The sequence below is a fragment of the Macaca nemestrina genome, chromosome 1 (genome assembly GCF_043159975.1).
Source record: "Macaca nemestrina isolate mMacNem1 chromosome 1, mMacNem.hap1, whole genome shotgun sequence".
In the NCBI taxonomy this organism is placed as follows: Eukaryota; Metazoa; Chordata; class Mammalia; order Primates; family Cercopithecidae; genus Macaca; species Macaca nemestrina.
In genome coordinates this window covers 180,925,446-180,937,770 of record NC_092125.1, presented here as the reverse complement: position 1 = coordinate 180,937,770, position 12,325 = coordinate 180,925,446, and the positions used below count along the sequence as shown (strand labels likewise).

Sequence of the window (12,325 nt, the reverse complement as noted above, 5' to 3'; positions counted from 1 at the left end):
CATTAATAATGGGGAAAGGGTTTGTAAACAGTGAAATGCTGTCTTAGACTAAGCAGTGAGCTCTCTGAGAACTGATTCATGCTTTTGCCATCAGAATCTAACATAGGGCATGGTGAAGAGTAGGGCTTGACAAATATTTGATGAACATATACACAAAAGTCAGAGATTAATATTAATCTCTCTCTAGTCAGAATGAGCTTCCTCTATAATCCATCTTTAGAGCTGACAGCTCAATGGTAAGCCACACACACCAATAAGCCTTCTTTCCTACATTTGCATATTTCATACTTTCCAATTGTTTAAAGGTAACTTTCTCTGGCCAGGTGCGGTGGCTCATGCCTGCAATCCCAGTACTTTAGGAGGCAGAGGCAGGCAGACCACTTGAGGTCAGGAGTTCCAGACCATCCTGGACAACACGGTAACCCCATTTCTACTAAAAATACAAAAATTAGCTGGGCATGGTTGCAGGCACCTGTCTTCCCAGCTACTTGGGAGGCTGAGGCAGGAGAATTGCTTGACCCCAGGAGGCAGAGGTTGCAATGAGCAGAGTTCACACCACTGTACTCCAGCCTGGATGACAGAGTGAGATTCTCTCTCAAAGGACCAGGGGGCCGGTGTCGTAGCTCACACCTATAATCCCAGCACTTTGGGAGGCTGAACTGGGTGGATAACCTGAGGTCAGGAGTTCGAGACCAGCCTGGCCAACATGGTGAAACCCTGTCTCTACCAAAAATACAAAAATTAGCTGGGCATGGTGGTGGGTGCATGTAATCCCAGCTATATGAGAGGCTGAGGCAGGAGAATCGCTTGAACTGGGGAGGCAGAGGTTGCAGTGAGTTGAGACCGTGCCACGGCACTCCAGCCTGGGCAACAAGAATGAAACTCCATCTTTAAAAAGACAAAAAATTAAATTAAATTAAATTTTAAAAAGACCGGGCATAGTGGGTCATGCCTGTGAACCCAGCAGTTTGGGAGGCCGAGGCAGGTGAATCATGAGGTCAGGAGTTCAAAACCAGCCTGGCCAAGATGGTGAAACCCCGTCTCTACTAAAATTACAAAAAAATTTGCTGGGCATGGTGACATGTGCCTGTAATCCCAGCTACTTGGGAGGCTGAGGCAGAGAACTGCTTGAACCCGGGAGGCAGAGGTTGCAGTGAGCCAAGATTGTGCCACTGCACTCCAGCCTGGGTGACAGAGCGAGACTCCATTTCAAAACATAAAAATTAATAAATAATAAATAAATAAAAAATAAAGACATTTGCTGGAAATAAGCACTGGAATAGAGGTTTCAATATTAATTACTGTGGTGCTACTTCTGTAGTGTTTGTTTGGCTTTGACTAAATCCATTCTCTTTTATTCTCTTTTTAGAACCTCAGTCTTCTCATCTGTAAAATGGGACTCCCAATCTCTACCCCACCTTGAGGCTGGGAAAAGACAAACCAACCTCAATACCTAAGTTTAAAGGGTGTTTTACACAACCATGAAAGTGTTGTTTTGGCCAGGTGCTGTGACTCATGCCTGTAATTTTAGCACTTTGGGAGGACAAGGTGAGAGGATCCCTTGGGCCTAGGAGTTTAAGACCAGCCTGGGTAACATAAAGAGACCCCGTCTCTACAAAAAATAAAAACATTAGCCAGGTATGGCAGCATGTGCTTGTAGTCTCAGTTACTTGGGAGGCTAAGGCAGAAGGACTGATTGAGCCCAGGAATTTGAGACTTCAGTGAGCCATGATTGTGCCACTGCACTCTAGCCTGGATGACAGAGTGAGACCATGTCTTAAAAAAAAAAAAAAATTACCTCTCAAGAAGAACTGCTGAAAGCAGTGAAGGAAATAAGGTTTGTATATCTCTTTGCAAACCTTAAAACACTGTAAAAATTAGGTAGGACACTATTTCTAATGAGATAACGTTTTTTTTTTTTTTTTTGGTGGTGAGGACAGAGTTTTGCTCTTGTTACCCAGGCTGGAGTGCAATGGTGTGATCTTGGCTCACTGCAACCTCCGCCTCCTGGGTTCAAGTAATTCTCCTGCTTCAGCCTCCCGAATAGCTGGGATTACAGGCATGCGCCACCACACCTGGCTTATTTTGTATTTTTAGTAGAGACAGGGTTTCTCCATGTTGGTCAGGCTGGTCTCGAACTCCTGACCACAAGTGATCCGCCCGCCTCAGCCTCCCAAAGTGCTGAGATTGCAGGTGTGAGCCACCGCACCCGGCTCTAATGAGATAACTTATAGAGCATTATATGGCTGACAAAGGCTGGACCTCAGACTATACTTTGAGTACCCAAGAATTAAATCCTTGCTGCTCAAAGTGTGGCTTGAGGACCAGCAGCATCCATATCATTGGAGAACCTTGGGACCCCCTCTACACCTACTGAACCAAAATATGCATTTTAAAAATTATTATTATTTTTTTTTGAGATGGAGTTTTGCTCTTGTCACCAAGGCTGGAGTGCAATGGCACAATCTTGGCTTACTGCAACCTCCACCTCCCAGGTTCAATTGATTCTCCTGCCTCAGCCTCCTGAGTAGCTGGGATTACAGGCATGTGTCACCACGCCCAGCTAATTTTTGTATTTTTAGTAGAGACAGAGTTTCGGCATGTGGGCCAGGATGGTCTCGAACTCCTGACCTCAGGTGATCCACCTGCTTTGGGCTCCCAAAGTGCTGGGATTACAGGCGTGAGCCACTGCACCTGGCCTAAAATTATTATTATTTTTAGAGACTGGGGTCTCATTATGTTGCCCAGGCTGTGCTCAAGCAACCCTCCCACCTCAGTTTCCCAAGTAGCTGAAACTACAGGTGTGAGCCACACTGCCTGGCCAGAATATGCATTTTACTGAGATCCGCAGGTGACACAGATACACAATAAACTTTAAGAAACAATGCTGCAAATCATAGGATACATGCACTGGAATGATTTTGAAAACAATCTTCAACTCCCTCATTTTACAGGTGAGCACACTGAGCCCAGGAATGAAAGGGACTTGTCTTTCTAAAAGACCTGTATCACCCCCATTTGGAGACCAACGTCTCCACAATGCCCACATCCTTAGCTCAGCATTCCAGGCCCTCCCATCTGGCCCCTGCTGACCACTCCACTTGCTACTTCCCCACCTATACTAGACAAACCAATCCCTCTGACCCACTCCTCTTCTCTCAACTCCTCAGGCTGTTTTGTCTATGTGAGCTGCTCTTTCCACCTCTCTCCAGTGTCAGTTCAAACTATGTCCCCCGATCGCCAGCCTTTGTCTAGGATGCCTTCCTAATCCTTACTGGTTGACAGTGGACTGTGGTTAGCCAACTGAGGGCTCCTCCACTTCCTGAAGCACTGTGGTCATGGCCTGTTTTACCAGACTGAGCACCATAAGGATAGGAACCAAGTCTGATTTCTTTATTTGCCTTCCAGGTCCCAACACAGAGTGAAGCACTTTGTAAGTGCTCAGTTTATCCTATGTGGTTAGTAACTTATAACAATGCTTCTAGGTCTATTTTTTTTTTTTTTTTTTTTTTTTGAGACAGAGTCTCATTCTGCCCCCCAGGCTGAAGTACAGTGGCACCATCTTGGCTCACAGCAACGTCCGCCTCCCGGATTCAAGCAGTTCTCTACCTCAGCCTCCCGAGTAGCTGGGATTACAGACACCCATCACCACGCCCGGCTAATTTTTTTGTATTTTTTTTTATTGAGAGAGGGTTTCACCATCTTGGTCGGGCTGGTCTTGACCTCCTGACCTCGTGATCCAACCACCTCAGCCTCCCAAAATGGTGGGATTATAAGCATAAGCCACCACGCCAGGCCAACTTTCTGCTTTTAAGACTATGAAATCCCAAAGAGTAGGGACCTGATATTCTCTGCCTTCTCCATCTCATTCATGAGGCTCACGTGCGGGAGCACACTGGGCATGTGTTCACCACCTAAGCTGGCTGGTTCAGCTTCTGATTCTAGCCATTCCTGTAATGTGTGTGTGGACCCAGGTCACTGCAGCATGCTCACAGAAATCCAAATGACCAAGAAAGGTTGCAACACCAAGGACAAGGAAGGAATCAGGTTTCAGGATAAATCATCTCAAGTCAGGGGTGAGATTTACTGCCTTCTAAAAAAAGCTCACAAGATTTCAAGCTATGACCCCAAAAGTCTATTCCTGAGGCCACCTGCCTGCACAAAAAAACTGACACAGTGAGGTGCTCAGCCCATGTTGATGAGTGAATAAATTAATCTGGACTTCTAAATGTAATCAAATACTGACTGTACTGACTGTCAGAAAAAAGCAGTTGTGCCAGAAGAGAACTGTAACTAAATGTCACACGGCATTAAAGTATACGCCCCTAACCTTTGACCACAAACCCTGCTATCTGCTGCAGCCTGCCTTTCCAGCTTGGTCTCTTCCCTCCCATACACACTCTTTGAACCTCATCCCAAATTATTTGTTGACCCTATAAACATCATCTGGTTTCACGTTCTGGTGCCTTCACACATGTGATTCCCTATGCCTAGAATGCTCTTCCCTCTCCCTTAATTAAGGTAATTATTTTTCCTTCAAAACCCAGGTCAAGGCCAGGTGCAGTGGCTCACGTCTGTAACCCCAGTGCTTTGGGAGGCCAAGGCGGGTGGGTCACCTGAGGTCGGGAGCTCGAGACCAGACTGACCAACACAGAGAAACCCTGTCTCTACTAAAAATACAAAATTAGCAGGGCATGGTGGCACATGCCTGTAATCCCAGCTACTTGGGAGGCTGAGGCAGGAGAATCCCTTGAACCCAGGAGGCGGAGGTTGCGGTGAGCTGAGATTGTGCCATTGCACTCCAGCCTGGGCAACAACAGCGAAACTCCGTCTCAAAACAAACAAACAAACAAACAGATCCCAGGTCAAGTAGTGCCTCTTTCGAGAAGCCTGCTCTGACCACTGACTGCCGCTACCAGCAGGCTGGATGCCTCTGTGCTTTAGCAAGTGCTGCTGCTTCCTTTTTTTTTTTTTTTTTCTCTTTTGAGACACGGTTTCACTGTGTTGCCCAGACTAGAGTGCAGTGGCTATTTTACAGGCATGACCATGGTGCACTGCAGCCTCAAACTCCTGGGCTCAGTCTATCCTCCCACCTCGGCCTCCTGAGTAACTGAAACTACAGGCATGAGCCATCACACACAACCATATTTTGTTTTTGTTTTTGTTTTTGTTTATGAGACAGAGTCTCGCTCTATCGACCAGGCTGGAGTGCAGTGGCGCGATCTCGGCTCACTGCAAGCTCCGCCTCCCGGGTTCACTCCATTCTCCTGCCTCAGCCTCCCGAGTAGCTGGAACTACAGGCGCCCGCCACCAGGCCCGGCTAATTTTTTGTATTTTTAGTAGAGACAGAGTTTCACCGTGTTAGCCAGGATGGTCTCGGTCTCCTGACCTCGTGATCCACCCGCCTCGGCCTTCCAAAGTGCTGGGATTACAGGCTTGAGCCACCGCGCCCGGGGTTTCTTTTTATGAGAGTACTTACCATGTTCTTTTTCTGTTGTCCTCCTTCCCTGCCTACTAGACTTGAGTACCTTGAGGGCAGGGCCTGGGTTTTATCTATTTCTGTGTCCTCAGTGTCCAGCACACAGCATGACACAAAGGAGAGGTATTTATTGAGCACATGCCCAGTGAAAAGAATGTGCAGTAAAAGAGTTATCGTCAGTTAGGAAATTTACTCCCACACCACCATGGAATTCCTCGTTTAGGAAAGGCTTTTTTTGTTGGAGAATAAATTATTTACAAGCATCTGACCTCCTAGGAAAAGGCTAGAACAGTGAATAGTAGATGACAGTTGAGAATGACTCAGGAAGTATAATTTTACCACTATTGCAAAACACACATACATTGTTCCTGGTAGATGCATAATTTGTAGGAGATGGACACAGCACCCTCTATAGAAGGGTCCCCCGGGCCGGGTGTGGTGGCTCATGCCTGTAATCCCAGCACTTTGGGAGGCCGAGGTGGATGGATCACAAGGTCAGGAGTTCGAGACCAGCCTGGCCAACATGGTGAAACCCTCTCTCTACTAAAAATACAAAAATTAGCTGGGCGTTGTGGCACATGCCTGTAGTCCCAGCTACTCGGGAGGCTGAGGCAGGAGAATCGCTTGAACCCAAGAGGCAGAGGTAGTGGTGAGCTGAGATTGTGCCACTGCACTCCAGCCTGGGCAACAGAGCAAGACTCTGCCTCAAAAAAAAAAAAAAAAAAAAGGTCCTCTAGGCCGGGCGCGGTGGCTCAAGCCTGTAATCCCAGCACTTTGGGAGGCCAAGACAGGCGGATCACGAGGTCAGGAGATCGAGACCATCCTGGCTGACACGGTGAAACCCCGTCTCTACTAAAAAATACGAAAAACTAGCCGGGCAAGGTGGCGGGCGTCTGTAGTCCCAGCTACTCAGGAGGCTGAGGCAGGAGAATGGCATAAACCCAGGAGGCGGAGCTTGCAGTGAGCTGAGATCCGACCACTGCACTCCAGCCTGGGCAACAGAGCGAGACTCTGTCTCAAAAAAAAAAAAAAAAAAAAGGGACCTCTGGATATAAGGCCCCAAGAAAATGTACACACAAATTATGAGATCTGGATCAGTTATCAATCCTAGGAGTTGATTTAATTCTATAATGTGGGACAAGTCCCTTCTCTCTCTAAGCTTCGGTTTCTTCATCTGTAAAATGGGGATAATAATGTCTAGCTTGAGTCCAGGTTCAGTGGCTCATACCTGTAATCCCAGCACTTTGGGAGGCCGAGGTGGGTGGATCACCTGAGTTCAGGAGTTCGAGACCAGCCTGGCCAACATGGCAAAATCCATCTCTATAAAAATACAAAAATTAGCCAGGCATGGTGGCACACACCCGTAGTCCCAGCTACTCGGGAGGCTGAGGCAGGAGAATCGCTTGAACCCAGGAGGCAGAGGTTGCAGTGAGCCAAGATCATCCCACTGCACTCCCGTCTCAGAAAAAAAAAAAAGTGGGGGGTGGGGCCCAGAGAAGAGACAAGGGCATGAGCATTGGATCGCCATGCCTTTCTTGGATGTGCTGAAAACATTCGGCCTTAACATAGATTGATGGTGGACAATCCAAAGTGCTGAACAGCCCCACAAGAGTCCTGCTCTATGCCAGGCTTTTCAAAAAGAATGGATAGAATGTGCACATGGAATCGTTAGTATGCATAGAATCTATAGAATATCATGATTTTATAGAATGTATACTTCAGCAGAAAACAATGAGACATGTGAGTACCATTAGGAAGCAGCAGGATAAGCTGATAAAGGAAGGGAAGTACACACACCTCCACCTCACCACATGGGCAATGGGGAGCCTCAGCCCTGAGCAGAGCAGCTGGTGATGTCTGGAGGCTGATTTTCCTGTTCTCTGTTCTCCACTGGAAAGGTTGTTTACAGAAAACCTCCTTGTCAAAGTGTGTAAAAATAAAGGATTGCTCCATTCCCCCCAGCCCCAGCCAAAAAAAATAATGTCTAGCTTGCAGGATTTGCAGGAGGATTTTATAATAATAGCCAATACTTATATAACAGTTATATCTTGCCAAGTCCTGTTTTTTTTTTCTTTCTTTTTTTTATTTTTTGGGACAGAGTCTTGCTCTGTCACCCAGGCTGGAGTGCAGTGGCAGGATCTCAGCTCACTGCAACCTCTGCCTCGGAGGCCCAAGCAATTCTCCTGCCTCAGCCTCTACTACAAGTGTGCACCACAACGCCTGACTAATTTTTATATTTTTAGTAGAGACGGGGTTTGGCCATATTGGCCAGGCTGGTCTCGAACTCCTGGCCTCAAGTAATCCACCCTCCTTGGCCTCCCAAGTTCTGGGATTATATGACTAAGCCACTGTGCCTGGCCTTGCCAGGTCCTATTTTAAGAGCCTTATATATGTAATAGCATAAATATATAGTAACTCAGTTAATCTGCTAGACGCTATGAGTTAAGGAAGATTATCACACCAATTTTGTACGTAAAGAAACGGACACAGCTGGGCGTGGTAACTCATGCCTGTAATCCCAGCACTTTGGGAGGCTGAGGCAGGTGGATCATGAGGTCAGGAGTTCAAGACCAGCCTGGCCAAGATGGTGAAACCCTGTCTCTACTAAAAATAATAAAATTAGCCAGGAGCAATGGCAGGCGCCTGTAATCCCAGCTACTCTGGAGGCTGAGGCAGGAGAATCGCTTGAACCTGGGAGGCGGAGGTTGCAGTGAGCCGAGATCGTGCCTCTGCACTACAGCCTGGGAGACAGAGTGAGACTCCACCTCAAAAAAAAAAAGAAAAGAAAAAAAGAAATCGACACATAGATGTGTCACGTCACTTCTCTAAGATCATATGGCTAGTAAATGTGGAGCTGGGAGTGAAATCCGGGCAGAATGGCTTGCTCTAGAGCCATGCTCCTAACAAGTACTATACTCTATATCACCCCTCCAATAAGATAATTACATAAAAGTGAAGGTGTCTGCCCATAATAAGGCATAACAAATATTGACAATAAGAAACCCAATGCCCGTAGTTGGTGAGATGAAATAAAATGGATTAATATTAAGGAGTAAAATATTACCTTATTGCTCCTTTTTAAAATGTCTTTACTATTACAAACTCTTGCAACTGGAAGGTTTTCTGTCTAAGGTCTGGGTTAAGATGCCTAAAGGTAAGCTGGCTTTGCCTTCTCTTGAGGAAATGAAGCAGGTTCTGAGCCAGAGGGCATTTGAGGGACAACAGGATACCATGAAGTTAATTCCTTCCAGTCGGGCCATGTTCTGGGCCCTAAAGAGAGAGATAAATCTAGCCGGGCGTGGTGGTGGGCACCTGTAATCCCAGTTTACTCAGGACGCTGAGGCAGGAGAATGGCGTGAAGCCGGGAGGCGGAGCTTGCAGTGAGCTGTGATCGCCACTGCACTCCAACCTGGGTGACAGAGCAAGACTCTGTCTCAAAAAAAAAAAAAAAAAAAAAGAGAGAGAGATAAATCAAATCCAGTCAATGCTCCAGAGGAGCTCCTAACCTATTTGGGAAGGCAAACAAAAGGCACAACCCCAATACAGTAGACTCTTTGGAGGGAAGCTCATGAAAGACAATTAACCTAATTATGGAAGGGTGATCAGGAAAGGCTGTGAGGAGGAGATGCCTCAATCTATTAGTAAATGCAAGTAAAGGCACATTTGAAGAAAGCAAGAAAGGATTTCCTGGCGGAAAGAAAGCCATGAGCAAATACACAAAGGCTTAAAGTAGCACTGTATATTCCAAGAGCTACGAGTAATTCAGTATAGCTAGAGCAGAGCCAGAAGACATGGAGTGAAAGTGTTGATGCCTAAAACATAGAGACAGGCCAGATGGGAAAGTGCCTCAATTGTCAAATTAAGAGTGTGGCCCTTGGCCAGGCACAGTGGCTCACACCTGTAATCCCAGCACTTTGGGAGGCCAAGGCGGGTGGATTGCCTGAGCTCAGGAGTTCAAGACCAGCCTGGGCAACACGATGAAACCCCATCTCTACTAAAATACAAAAAATTAGCCGGGTGTGGTGGCATGCACCTGTAATCCCAGCTACTCAGGAGGCTGAGACAGGAGAATCGCTTGAACCTGGGAGGCAAATGTTGCAGTGAGCCGATATTACACCACTGCACACCAGCCTGGGTGACAAGAGGGAAACTGCCTCAAAAAAAAAAAAAAAATGCGGGACCCTTATTCTATAGGAGTTGTAGAGCCATTGAAAATTCCTGAGGCTGGGCACGGTGGCTCATGCCTGTAATCCTAGCACTTTGGGAGTCTGAGGCAGGTGGATCACGAGGTCAAGATATTGAGACCATCCTGGCCAACACGGTGAAACCCCATCTCTACTAAAAATACAAAAATTAGCTGAGCGTGGTGGCACATTCCTGTAGTCCCAGCTACTCAGGAGGCTAAGGCAGGAGAATCGTTTGAAGGTTTGAGCCTTGAGAGAGCTTTTAAGCACATTGAAAGATGCTCAACATCATTACTCATTAGGAAAATGCAAATTAAAACCACAGTGAGATACTATTTTGCACCCACTGGGATTATTATAACAAAAAAGATGAACAATAACAAGTGTTGATGAGGATGTGGGGAAACTGGAACTCTCAGACACTGCTACTGGGAATGCAAAATGGTACAGCTGTCTTGAAAAACAGTTTGGCAGTTCACTAAAAAGTTAGAGTTGGCAGGGCATGGTGGCTCATACCTATAATCCCAGTATTTTGGGAGGCCAAGGTGGGTGGATCACGAGGTCAGGAGTTTGAGACCAGCCTGACCAACGTGGTGAAAACCTGTCTCTATTAAAACTACAAAAATTAGCCAGGTGTGGTGGTGCACACCTGTAATCCCAGCTACTCAGGAGGCTAAGGCAGTAGAGTCGCTTGAACCTGGGAGGCAGAGGTTGTAGTGAGCTGAGATCGTGCCACTGCACTCCAGCCTGGGCGACAAACCGAAACTCTGTCTCAAAATAAAATAAAATAAAATAAGAGTTACTGCCTGACCCAGCAATTCCACTCCTAGGTGTATATCCAAGAGACATGAAGGTAAACATTCGCATAAAAACTTGTCCACCAATGTTCATAGCAGCATTATCCATAGTAGCCAAAACTGGAAACACCCCAAATGTCCATCATCTGATGAATGAATAAACAAAATATGATACCCCCATACAATGGAATATTAGCTGTAAAATGGAGTGAAGTTCTGATACATACTGCAACATGAATGAATGTTTAAAATATAATGCTAAATTAAAGAAGTCAGATACAAAAGGCAACATATTGTATAATTTCATTAATATTAAATATCCAGAATCAGCCCTGCGCTAATCCCAGCACTTTGGGAGGCCCAGGCAGGAGGATCCCTTGAGCCCAGGAGTTCAAGACCAGCCTGGGAAACAAGACGAAAGCTTGTCTCTACAAAAACCACAAAAAACTAGCTAGGCATGGTGCCGCACAACTGTGGACCCAGCTACTCAAGAGACTAAAGTGGGAGGATCACCTGAGCCCAGGAGGTCAAGGCTGCAGTGAGCCCTGGTCATGCCAGTGCAATCCAGCCTAGGTAACAGAGCGAGCTCCTATCTTGGGAAAAAAAAAAAAATATATATATATATATATATAGAGAGAGAGAGAGAGAGAGAGAGAGAGAGAGACACACACACACACACACACACACATATATCCAGAACAGGCAAATCCACATAAATAGAATGTAGATTAGTGGTTGCCAGGGGTCACTGAATTGTACACCTTAAAATATTGAGTTTTTTATGGCATGTGAATTATAGAGATTTGCGCCAGAGTGACCCGTGAGGAAAGAACAGCAATGCTGTAAGCTCAGGCTTCAAACAGGGGAACCCATCCCCCCCTGGAGGGTCATGAAGATTTTCCACAGGGTACACAAGCATGAATAATTTTATGGTAATCACTTCTCACAACTCTGATGTGTATATTCTTTCTTAACATTAATCTGCCTAAGAATTTACCTTTTACCTCTCCACTTTCACAATAGCTTTTCCCTTGCTTTTAAAAGAAAAGCTATACCTTTCACTTATCCTGAATACTGTATTACCATGAGGGTATCGTCCTGGGGTTGAAAATGTGTAGAGCCAGCCTGGCCAACACAGCGAAACCCCGTCTCTGCCAAAAATACAAAAATTAACTGGGTGTGGTAGTACGTGCCTGTGGTCCCAGCTACTCTGGAGGCTGAGACAGGAGAATCGCTTGAACCTGGGAGGCAGAGGTTGTAGTGAGCACAGATCATGCCACTTCTCTCTAGCCTGGGACCCAGTGAGACTCTGTCTTGAAAAAAAAAAGAGAGAGAGAGAGAGAGAGAGAGAGGGAGGTGGTCCAAAGATAAAGATTGTGATGAGTGTGTAGAGTATTTTCAGACTTTTTTTTTTTTTTTTTTTTTTGAGAGAGTCTCACTCTGTCTTGCAGGCTGGAGTGCAGTGGTGCTCACTGCAAGCTCCACCTCCCAGGTTCAAGTGATTCTTCTGCCTCAGCCTCCCAAGTAACTGGACTACAGGCGCCCGCCACCACACCCGGCTAATTTTTGTATTTTTAGTAGAGACGGTGTTTCACCACATTGGCCAGGCTGGTCTCGAACTCCTGACCTTGTGATCCGCCCACCTCAGCCTCCCAAAGTACTGGGATTACAGGCGTGAGCCACCATGCCCGGCTTTATTTTCAGACTTTAGACATGAAAGAATTTTTAGTTTGACAAGGTTTAGGGCCCAGCCATGGGAGTGGGTGGCTGAAGTGAAAGGGAGACTCATTAGATTTGAGGATGTCAAGGAGCAGAGAGGCCAGAGAGCTTGAGGGGTCATTGAGGTGGATGTTCAAGTCACCCAA

General features: G+C 46.3%; 1 pseudogene; it reads left to right on the top strand.

Moving 5' to 3' along the window:
* Nucleotides 1-7,005: 7,005 nt before the first annotated feature.
* On the top strand, nucleotides 7,006-7,317 carry LOC112429011 (NADH dehydrogenase [ubiquinone] iron-sulfur protein 5-like; annotated as a pseudogene).
* The last annotated feature ends 5,008 nt before the right edge of the window (nucleotides 7,318-12,325 follow it).